The following is an 11,402-nucleotide window of genomic DNA, read 5'->3' on the forward strand; positions in this document are numbered from 1 at the left end:
CTAGACCCTTCTCTGCCATTCTAGAGGGTTTCTCAGAAAGAGGAGCCTCTAGGTTCTCTCTCCTTTGCTTGCTATCCTTGTTGGTTTTCCCTACCTGGGTCCAGGGCCTCTGCACCTATAGGTCTTGGCTCTGTCTGTGTCTCTTTTTTTTTGCATTGGGATCCCCAGTAAATGTGCTCGTCTGCACCTGCAACACACACAGCCGAGAGAAGAGCAGGAGAACCATGCTCTGGGCATCAGTGCTCAGTGAGGCCTCTGCCTCATCGGTGCACAGGATGCAACAAGCAGTTGGAAGAGAGTGGAGCTGGGGGAGCCCCTTGGCTGCTCTGGGATGCCCTCCAGCAGCATTGACACCCCAACAGATGGGACATGATCCATGGCAGTGGAGGGAACCGAGTGTTCTTGGGTGCTCCCATTTAAGGCAGACCATTAGGGAGCAGTTTCATGGTTGATGGAGTCCTGGCAACCACAAAGAGTGTTTTGGTAATTCCTCTCTGTTTCTAAATGCTGTGCCAGTTTTACTCTAAGTATCTATTTCCCAAGCAACTAGCTTTTAGCAGCTCCACCTAAAAATTAATCTAAAGCATTAAGGAGATGCAAGAAGAAGCAGCACCTTTCTTTTTTTTTTTCACTCTTGAAATACAGAATTTTATTTAGAAACTGTTCAAAGTAGAAAAAACCCTGTCAAGAAAGACCAGGTGGAAAATGGGTTCCCAATAAAATGGAATTTTAGGGAAACAGAAGTCTAAAAGGCCACAAAAGAGAAATAGCACCACTGTCAACTGAACAATGGCTAGTTACTTGCATTTTTTTGGCATTGTTAATCACTGAATCTGGGTTTTCCTCTGAATTCCACACAGAGCATACATTACACAACAACTGCATCATAAAATAGCTGCTTTCTACACATGTTTTAGCACAAGCTACCATCAGAAACAAATCAGTACAAACACATCAGGGGCTGGACAGTCTCAGGAGCGGGTCACATACATTACGCAGAATTCTGCCAAACTAAGGGATTGGCCAGGCTGCTGGCAAAGCAAATGAGGGAGTTAGGGAATGAAAGATTTTAAATATTAATAATTAATTCAGACATGGTACTGCATTTTCTGCAAAGGAAAACTAACATTTAGTAACACACTAGTGAACTGTATCTCCAAAGAGATTAGTGCACTGGCAAAGTATTCAGTTAACAGTGGAGAGCTGTGAACAGCAGATCCTGAAATACCCCAGCCCGAGGAAACAAGAGCGTTCACTGCTCCCTCCCTCTGCCAGAGGTCCAGAAAGAACTTGCGGCACAATCAGCCGCCTGCTGTGCTTCCAACGCTAAGCAGCAAACCTTAAGGAGCCAAAGAGGAATCCCCAGTGGAAAAAGGAAGCAGAAAAGAGGAACATGTTCAATGTAAAGTTCAGACAGTATAACATGGGACATAACCCATTCAAATCCCAGAGACACGGGCGAGTCCCCTAGAGTAGCTGTTTGATTAAAAAAACTGGACACATCTCATTCCCTCAACACAATACACAGAAATTTCGGGAACAATTAGAAAAATCATCAAGAGAAATGCTCAGTGAAAATCGGGCTCTCCAACTCAACCAGCTCAGAGCAGAAGCACCCATTATTCATCCAGGGCATAATGCCGCTTGCTATTCAGCAGGGATGCAATCAGTCAACGACACCAAACCACCTTTCAAACTCTCCTTGGGCCAAAGCCTTGGACTCTTAGGATTCAAGCAGCCCTGAAGGCATGTGACAGCAGGTTCACGAGGTCCCAAGTTCTGACCCTTCGTTCCCAGACACAATGTCAAACACAGAAAACCTTCCATAAGGTTACCTTTGAGATTTTGAAATATGGAAGCATATTTGAAATACTCTTAAGGCATTTATTAAAATGTTCTCTGCCAAGATTTCACATTAGCTTGAAATTCAACTCAGTTTTTCCATCTCTGAGGTTCCCACCTCAGTGTTTTACATCCAGCATTGCATGGTGAGAGCCCCAGTCAGCCTCTGTTCCCCAGGTGAACCAACTAGATGTTAATACTGCTCTGCTATAAGGTAAAAGCTCCTAGATCAAACTAATTGGAAAAGCAGTGAAACTTCTGCAAAGTGCACTTTTTAAGAAGAGGTACTTTTTACTTCTAAAAAGAAACCAGTGAGTCTGCTAAGAGTAATAAAAGGGCATATTTTACAGTTAAACACATGAATTGGAGTGAAGAATTCGGATGTGGCTCTGCTGGTACAGGTGGTCAGTATTTTTGTTCTTCCTGCGGGCCGCCTTCATCAGGTATCACAAAGCCTTCGTCTGTAGCATACAGAATGTCCACAATCCTCTGCAAAATGGGGTCATTTTCCCCCTCATCCTCCTGGCAAATCAATTCAATGTTTCTTAGCTTTCCGAAGTACAAATCTCTCTCTCTCCAAGTCTTGGACGGTAAGTTTCAGTACATTGAGCTGCTGCATCAATTCAGCTGCTTCACCTCCATGGCCCACCCCGGGATTCTTGCACACCACCCCTGGGCCAGCCTTAGGAGTTACCGTAGTTCTCTGTGTTGAAATGGGCCTCTGTGATGCTGCACCACTAGAACGGAGAGGTTTCTTCATTTTTTTCAGAGCTGGAGTGACAAGAGAGGGAGCCACAGCAGTTTCTTGACCTTGCCTGGCAGCCACAGGGTCACAGTCTTTTCCATCATAGTTTGTATCAAAAAAACTTCTTGAACCACTGAACAAATTCAAAATTGTCTTGAAATTTTCCTTTTACTAATTTGTCCACAGGAATTATTTTGTCTACACCCATTCTCTCAAAGCATGCTTCTAGTGTTTTGAAGTTCTGGATGTATTCGTGTTCTAGCTTAGCTTGAAATTTCACTTTTTTCAAGGCAATGGCGCCAGGGAACAACATGTCCATAAACTGATAGTACGCAGACCCTGAGCACAACTGCTCGATCTTGGTCAGATTCAGTTGCAGAGGCTCATTGATCCAGGCTAGCATGTCATGTCGACTTAGGTTATCACTCGTGACCGACGTCCAGTTCACCGCCATCTTCGCCTCTGGGCAGAACCGCGTCCGCTGCCAGTGCCCCGATCCGGTTCCGTCTTCGTCTGGTTCAAACCGCCCGACCCTGCCCGCTCGCCCGCGCGATGACCTCACACACTGCCCCCCGTGATGCGCCGACGAAGGAGCAGCACCTTATTCAGACCCAGAATTGATGCATTCCAGGGCTGTGGTATTGACTAAGGATTTCGGTGGGTTCATGGAGCAGGGAGTGTTGGTCTCCAGGTCTAGTTGCAATGCTGACTTGAATCCCACAGGGGCTTTTTGCTTTGTAGAAACTGACTTTTACCCTAAACTCTTTGAGTGATGCAGAGAACATGTAAACTTTGCAGAGACAGGCAGGGGCCAGGGTTGAGAACTATGGGGCTGGGACCAGCATTGTGCCAGTATCACCTAAAGGCATAGGCTCAGATACTGACTGCTCCGCTTCTGATTGACCTGCCTGCTAATGTATCTGGGAAGGCAGTACATGGCAGCCCAAGTGCTTGTGCCCCTGTATCCAAGTTGAAGACCCAGGGTTCCAGATTTCACACTGGCCCAGCCCTGGCTGTGGCAATCCATTTGGAGAATGAAACTGCTAGACAAAGAACTTTCTCTCTGTCTCTCCTCCTTTTATCTGTAACTGTCTCTCACATAAATAAATAAACCTGAAACACTGGAAATCTGAGAAAATGAGACAGAAATATTGTTGGTGAAAATGGGGTCCTGGACCAAAATGCTAATAAATGTGTTCTGTGAACCCTTTGCATCTCTGCTTATGAGAAAGAGAAAGAGAGAGAGAGAAAGAGAGAGAGAGAGAGAGAGAAAGAGAGAGAGAGAGAGGGAGAATATGAATCATCCATCTGCTACCATATTGTAGCAACAGCCAAGCCAAAGCCATGATCCAAGAATTTCTACAAGGTCTCCCAAATGGTTGCTGGGTCCCAGGATCCTGGGACTTCATTTGCTGCTTTCTCCAGCAAATTAACAGGGAGCTGGATCGGAAGTAGAGCAGCTGGGACTTGAGCTAGTTCCTGTATAGAATTATAGAATCTTGGGCCCGGCACGATAGCATAGTGGTTAAGGTGCTCACCTTGAATGCGCTGGGATCCCATATGGGCACCGGTTCTGATCCTGGCAGCTCTACTTCCCATCCAGCTCCCTGCTTGTGGCCTGGGAAAGCAGCTGGATGGTCCAGGGTCTTGGGACCCTGCACCTGCGTGGGAGACCTGCAAAGAAGTTCTGGGCTCCTGGCTCCGGATCAGCACAGCACCGGCCATTGTGGCCACTTGGGAAGTAAATCATCAGATGCAAGATCTTCCTCTCTGACACCAGCGGGAGGAGCAGGAGCGACTCCAAAACCAGCACCAACCAGCAGCACCATGCCCATGACGCTGGGTTACTGGGACATCCGCGGGCTGGCTCACACCGTCCGCCTGCTCCTGGAATACACGGACACCAGCTATGAGGAAAAGATATACTCCATGGGGGACGCTCCCGACTATGACCGAAGCCAGTGGCTGAGTGAGAAATTCAAGCTGGGCCTGGACTTCCCCAACCTGCCCTACCTGATTGACGACACTCACAAGCTCACCCAGAGCAATGCCATCCTGCGCTACCTTGGCCGCAAGCACAACCTGTGTGGGGAGACGGAAGAGGAGAAGATTCGCGTGGACATTTTGGAGAATCAGGCTATGGACAACCGCTGGCAACTTGGCAGTATCTGCTACAGCCCTGACTTTGAGAAGCTGAAGCCTGACTACCTGAAGGGCCTCCCAGACAAGCTGATGCTGTACTCCCAGTTCCTGGGGAAGCGGCCCTGGTTTGCAGGGGACAAGGTGAGATCACCATTGCCGATTTCCACGCTTATGATGTCTTGGATGGGAACTGTATATTCGCTCCTGGTTGCCTGGATGCGTTCCCAAACCTGAAGGATTTCATGGCTCGATTTGAGGGCCTGCCGAAGATCGCTGCCTACATGAAGTCCAGCCACTTCCTCCGAGTGCCTATGTATTTAAAGCTGGCCTCCTGGACAGGAAAATAAGGCTCTGTGATGAGGTGGGAGGGTTGTCGGGAGCTCAGCCCTGCCTCAGCCTTCTCAGTTCTCTCCCTCCACTGTCTCCTCCTCCCCAGCCTCTTGCCCCTGTCCTCTAAGCCAGCCCTTCCTGTAGACACCTTGGCCAGCCTCAACTCTGCCCTCTTCTTCATCCACAGCCCCTGTGCTGCTCCTCCTGCACTAAGGCCAACCCCATGGCCCTGTCTCTGCCGTGAGGGACCCTGAATGTCCCTGAGTTCCCCAGATGCCAGAGAGGTCCCTGGGCCTGTGCTGCCCCTGTTCTGCAGCAAGATTTCTCCCAGGCACTGCCTGTTCCCCAGGAAGCCTGAATCTCAGCCTGGCCTGTCTTCTTCCCCGGGGAGTCCTGACTTGGCACAGGTCTTGCTGAAGTTTGGGGATTTTCTTTTTTCTGTTGCCACAGCAGCGTCTAGCAGAGCAGGATGCTGTGTGGGTGTATGGTCAGCTGAGGTTCCATGGTGTCATTTCTCAGTGCTGTCCATGTTGCTCTGTTCTTCACTTTGGGTCCCTTCTTCTGCCTGATTCCTCATTCCTGCAGCATGGTACCAAGGCTGAAGCACCCCTGCAGCTGGGTCCTGGTTCTATAAACTGCTGGGCTATTGGGAAGAGGTGGCTGTCCATGGGTACACCCCTGCTGAGACCCTTCCCCAGATGGCCTTCCTGTTATGCATATTCATTGTCTATTTTTTCAGATTGTTTTATAATAAAAAAAATCCCACTGTATTGTAAAAAAAAAAAAAAAAAAAAAAAAAAAAGATCTTCCTCTCTGCCTCTCCTCCTCTCAGTATATCTGCCTTTCTAATAAAAATATATAAATCTTAAAAAAAAAAAGAATTACAGAATCTCAAGTGATGGTTTTACCAACTATGTCACAGTTTCTGTGCTCTACCTCCCTTCCCCTCTTACCTTTAGTGTCTGAAGTGCCTCCACCGAATTTCCCAGGGTCACCCTCCACTGACCTGTTTGCTCTGTTGTGACCTTGGGCTTTTCAGCTTGTCAGCACAGACTTCCTTTTCCAGGTGGTGCAGGTACTCACAAGCACTGAGACAAGTGGACTCTGGAGAGTTTGTGCACATTGTGGCTGGCAGGCCTCATGCAGTGTTCTTGACCCTATCATGAAGTTCTTGTTTCAGTAACATCCAGTCCCTTCCATGACTCATGAATCCAAGCTTGAAGGCACATGCCAGAGGAGAATTGTCTGCTTATTGCTGGATCATTTGTTGGCACTGGTAACACAGGAACACGAGCAGTGAGGGCTCATGTTGCAGATCTCAAGCTGTACCCGATAGGATTATGAGACGTGCCTAATCTCTACCCATGGGCTGTCTCCATGCCCAGCAATCCTAGATGTGGTTGCTGTGGCAGGTAGATCAATTAGCATGTAGGCTCTCCTTAACCTGAACTTCTACAAGGATCATATATCTGCTTGCTCATTTCACAAATTTAATTAGCTAAGACCAAACCAGTGGTCTGAAGTAGGTGGAGATGCTTTAAGCATAGAAACATCAGCGATTATGGAAGTTTTACTGAGTTCTCAAAATAAAGCCCAGAATCCAAAACCTACCTTTTGTCCCCTTTTCCTTCCCCAAACTTAAGAGGCAGGGGAGAAAATACCAGACTTCAGTCAAAAGCAGTTTCTCTCCCACAGCGGAGTCTGCCAGATTGCCTGTGAAATATTTTCCTTGCCAACTGGATGGCCATCAATCACCAATCAATCATCATATGTAGCCTTGGTGAGAAGCAGCATCAGCACTCCACACAAAGGATGGACTTGGAGTCAGGAAGTACAGCAAAAGCAAGGCTTTATTAATGATCCTGCAAGATGGGGTGCCTGGTGGACAGCACACATCTGGTGGTTCACAGTGAGCTATTTTCATCACATGCAGGTTCTTCTCCTGTCCCTCATTGGCTGAGTACTGTGGGGTTACAATCTTCCCAGTGTTTGCTTCAGCATTTTGGCCCCTAACTTCATTTTTGCCTGAGAACTTTCAGGAGGATGCTTCCTAGCGACGAGGCTAGCTAGCTACTTGTCTACAAGTTGCTACACCTAGTAGGTGTCTACTCCCTGCTGAACACCCAGATCCAAAACTGAGCCAGATGTACATCTCTCACAATCCCTGATCTTTGGCTGGAACTGTGAGCTACAGTAAACCTTATTTCTCTAAAGAACCACAAGTTAGTGTTTTTATGTTATAATCAGAAGAAAATGGAGTAAGATAGGGTCTAACTACCTCAGAATGAATTGAAGCAGGATGAGGCTGTGTACCAGGCTCATTTTTAAATTTCCAGCTAAATGTTTCCTCCTCTGCACCTTTCTGGCTCACTAAGTTTAACTCAGCCAATACCTGTATTCCAGCTATGGGTCAGGTGCTACCCTGGTTGCTGAGAGATTCAATCAAAATGGGTTTACTGTTGCTGACCCCATGTTCTGGTGCAGGACCCAGAAAATGCACTCATCAGCAGATAAGCCATGCTCTTTCATTGCTCTGTCAGGACATGGAGGGCAAGACTAGAAGGTCAGAATGTGGGGGGCAGGGTGGGGAGGTGATAATCTCATTGTATTTGACAATCCTCTACAAGAGTGGCCCCTGTTCTAAAGGCAAAAAGGCACCAGCCAGGAGCACTTCCCACAGAAGCAGGGACTAATGCCAGGTGAGCAGCCAGATGAAGCAGGAGGCTAATTTGGGCAGCTGGGAACAAGACTGGGTTCTGGGAGGCTGGAGAGGATGGTTGGGCTTCCACTCAATTGCATTGCAATGATACTGGGAAATTTCCAGAAGGATCAAGTCCATGAGCATGCATTCAGAATATCAGTGTAAGGAATGATCATTCTTGACTACTCTAAGACATAGGCAGTTGTCACTGACCAAGCAATGGGTTAGGAGTCAGCAGACAGGGATGAAAAGAGAAACAGGATGGGACACAGGAACATGAAGTTAATGGAAAGTAGCAGCAGTAATACATGGAGTGTGGGGGCCTGTAGGGCACAGGAAAGCCCTAGCATGCTCTAGCATCCCCAAGCCATGGTTGGAACCAAGGTAAGGACTAGTCTGAGAAATCACAAGCAGGGAGACTTGGTGACAGAGGGACCCATTGTAACAGGATCAGTAATCAAAGGTGTGCCTGGCTGGGGGCAGAGCTGAACCCACCTCGTGACAGAGGGTCTCCATTCTGCTTCCCAGGCATAGTGCTGAGCCTTGCTGGGGTAAGTCTGTGAATGTCCTAAAATGACATGACAGTCTTACTCAAGGGATGGTGGTTAAGAAACCATAATGGGCCAGAGAGCAGAGCCCAGGGGCTGGAACCAGGCTGTAGACTTCAGAGCTTGCCTGAGCCACCTGTGGGAACTGTATGAACTGAGACAAGACCCCCACAGAGACAGACTCCCCCCGCCACTTCTTGTGAAGTAGCTTTGGGAACTAAACCCACGTAGCCACCACGATTGCTGGTGCTTGGGGAAAAATGATTGTGTACCTTATAGTTATTACTATTGGCTGAGTACTGATTGTGTGCCAGAACTGATGTTAGACAGCATCTGTGGATGGCATTACTCAAACCTCACAGTAACTCATGGTGGGGATGGGACAGTGCTACCTGATTTTACAGATCTTTAGGTGTGGGCAGATGGACCAGCTCTGCTGGCAGTGAGGGACCTTAGAGGCTGCAGGAGGAATCTGGGGTTGGAGTCAGCTGTAGACCTTGATAGGAGTAGGGGCTGTGAAAGCAGGGCTACTGTTTCCCTACCCAGGGATCTTTTAATTACAGCAGAACAGTGAGTGGAAGACAGGACATGTGTTCAGTTTGTCCTTCTCAGCCAGCTGCTGGATCTGCCATGTGTTGCTTCCCAGGTCTTAAAGGCTCAGCAGGTGCTTGTGGACTCATAACCTAGCCAGGCCCCTGGCTCTCACACCAGTTAGACTGTGCAGCTGCCACCCAGATGGTGTTAGTCAGAGAGTAACTGGTGAGAAGGAGAAGGGCTTTTATCATTGACTTTTAGCTACTGGAAATTGAAGACTGCTCAGATGGTTGTTTAGCAGCCCAGAAAGCCATGTGAGACTGTAATAGCAATGAGGTTCCTCCAACAACTGCTCATGGTGTCTACTGTATCCTTCAGCATGTGAGGCTCTTTGCATATGCAGTCTTGGGTCCCCATCTTAATCAAATAGGTCAGCCTTGCATGTGAGGAGGCTGAATTTGAAGCAGAGCTGGTAACCTTGCCAAAACCCCACAGCAATGACCTGAGGTGCTGGACATAACTGAGTTCTCCCAAAAGGATGACAAGAGCCAAAGTACTTGAGCCATCACTGCTGCCTCCCAGGGTAGAATAAGCAGCTGGAATAGGAAGTGGAACCAGAAATCAAATCCCGGTGCTTGGATATGAAATATGGGTGTCACAAGTGGTATCTTAACAGCTGAGCCAGATCCCTGCACTGATAACTTATTTGAAAAAAACAAACCACTTTTGCTGCCAGTCAAACCAGTGGCCAATGCAAAACATGCTTTCAGTCGTTATATCTGGAAATGCAGATTTCTCTAATTTTAACCCTATCCCCAAATCTATCCCTATCCCTAAATCTAACCATCAGCTGTCCCTAAACCTAACCTTAACCATTACCTCAACCCTAGCCTTAAGCCTCACTGTAACCATCAGCTGTCCCTAAACCTGCACCTAGCTAACAAGACAGAAGTGACCACTCTGAGTAATTTAACACACATTTTAATGATTATACATGGGGTGGTCTTGCCCCACAGAAAACTGAATGGGGAGGCTTAGGCCTTGTGTTGGCCAAAGCTTGGAATCTTGCCATCCAACCTCTTCCCAAGGCCAGTCCATGCCATGCGCTCTCTTCCTCCTGTCATCACACATTTGGTGTAGTGCACCCCACCTTGCATGTGCCTGGTCTTTGGTGGCACAACACTACTGACAAGGAGAACATACCTTTCCTGGGGCCCATGGCTCTTGTGTGTTACACATGGCTGATCTACTATCTCTCCCATAAAACCGCCACTGAAAGATCTGTGGGCAGTGGTCAGGGATCATTTCAGGATCCCACCAGTGGCTGGGCCTGGTGTCTGGAAGAGATGATTAGAGGGGATGGAGAAGGTTGGGCGTGAGAACTTTCCACATGGGCTCTTCCTGACAGGTCAGCATCTGTGTGGGAGAGATGCTTCCTGGGGCCGTGCTTGTGAAGATGCCACTTACGTCACTGCCTGTGGTGCTTCCGCCACCCCACATCAGAGACAGGTGCTCTGATTATGAGGCAGCACCCTGCTATTGCAGCCAGGGAATCACTACAAGATGTCTGAAGTCCATGAGCCCCCGTCACCCACATGGAACACCCAAATGAAGCCCCTGGATTTTTTTTAAAATCTTTTGTGACACAGTTCCATAGGTTCAGGGATTTTACCTGCAACTGTCCTTATTACCATCCCCAAACTCTTTTCCCCAATATTATTACCATAGTATAGTGGTTCAACAACAATTATAAGTCCACCAAATAATACTCTATTTAAGTATATTTTGACATTGTAGATATAGACAACAGTAGAAAACATAACACCCTGTCAAGATATACTTAACAGTTTCATTAGGAGTCCATATTTTATTTGGGAATAGATATGTGTACGGCATTGTATTTTCACTTCTCGGTCTGCTGGTTTCCCTTTTACAGTTACTTTAGTTGAATAAATGTACGTACATGTTTACCAATACATCTATGTATTTTGTATTTTGCATGAAGGTTGCTTCTATCAGAGAAAACCTATGATATTTGTCCTTTCTGGGATTGGCTTATTTTGCTAGGCATAATGGTCTCTAGCTGGACATTTTGTTGCAAATGGAAAAATTTTATTTTTAATGGCTAAGCAATATTCCATGAAATAGATGCACTATGGTTTCTTTATCCATTCCTCTTTTGATGGGCATCAGGGTTACTTTTGTGTTTTCACTATTGCAGATTGTTTTGCTATGGACATGGGGCTATATATCACTTCCCCATGTGCAGATTTCATTTACTATGGATCTGTTTCCAGCAGTGGCATAGCTGGGTCATATGGTAGATCGGTTTTCATTTTCCATACTGACTTCCATAATAGGTTCACTAGTACACAGTCCCACTAACAGTCAGTAGGGTGACTCTCCCCATATCAACACCAGCAGGTAGTGTTAGCAGAGTTTTGAATGTAGTTCATTCTCTCATGTGTTACATGTAATCTCAATGTAGTTTTATTTGCATTATTTCTCTGAGTATTATTTTCATGTCCATTAGCCATTTAAATTTGTTCTTTTGAAAAAT

General features: G+C 47.0%; 2 pseudogenes across 1 annotated transcript; one reads left to right on the forward strand and one right to left on the reverse strand.

Annotated features, from left to right (window-relative positions):
- Positions 1–1,453: 1,453 nt before the first annotated feature.
- LOC131479842 (microtubule-associated protein RP/EB family member 1-like) lies at positions 1,454–3,041 on the reverse strand (annotated as a pseudogene).
- Positions 3,042–4,366: 1,325 nt separating this feature from the next.
- On the forward strand, positions 4,367–5,143 carry LOC131479843 (glutathione S-transferase Mu 1-like; annotated as a pseudogene). Its single transcript, XR_009245135.1, has one exon. The product of XR_009245135.1 is annotated as a glutathione S-transferase Mu 1-like (transcript).
- The last annotated feature ends 6,259 nt before the right edge of the window (positions 5,144–11,402 follow it).

Source organism: Ochotona princeps, chromosome 3 (assembly GCF_030435755.1).
Source record: "Ochotona princeps isolate mOchPri1 chromosome 3, mOchPri1.hap1, whole genome shotgun sequence".
Classification (NCBI taxonomy): Eukaryota; Metazoa; Chordata; class Mammalia; order Lagomorpha; family Ochotonidae; genus Ochotona; species Ochotona princeps.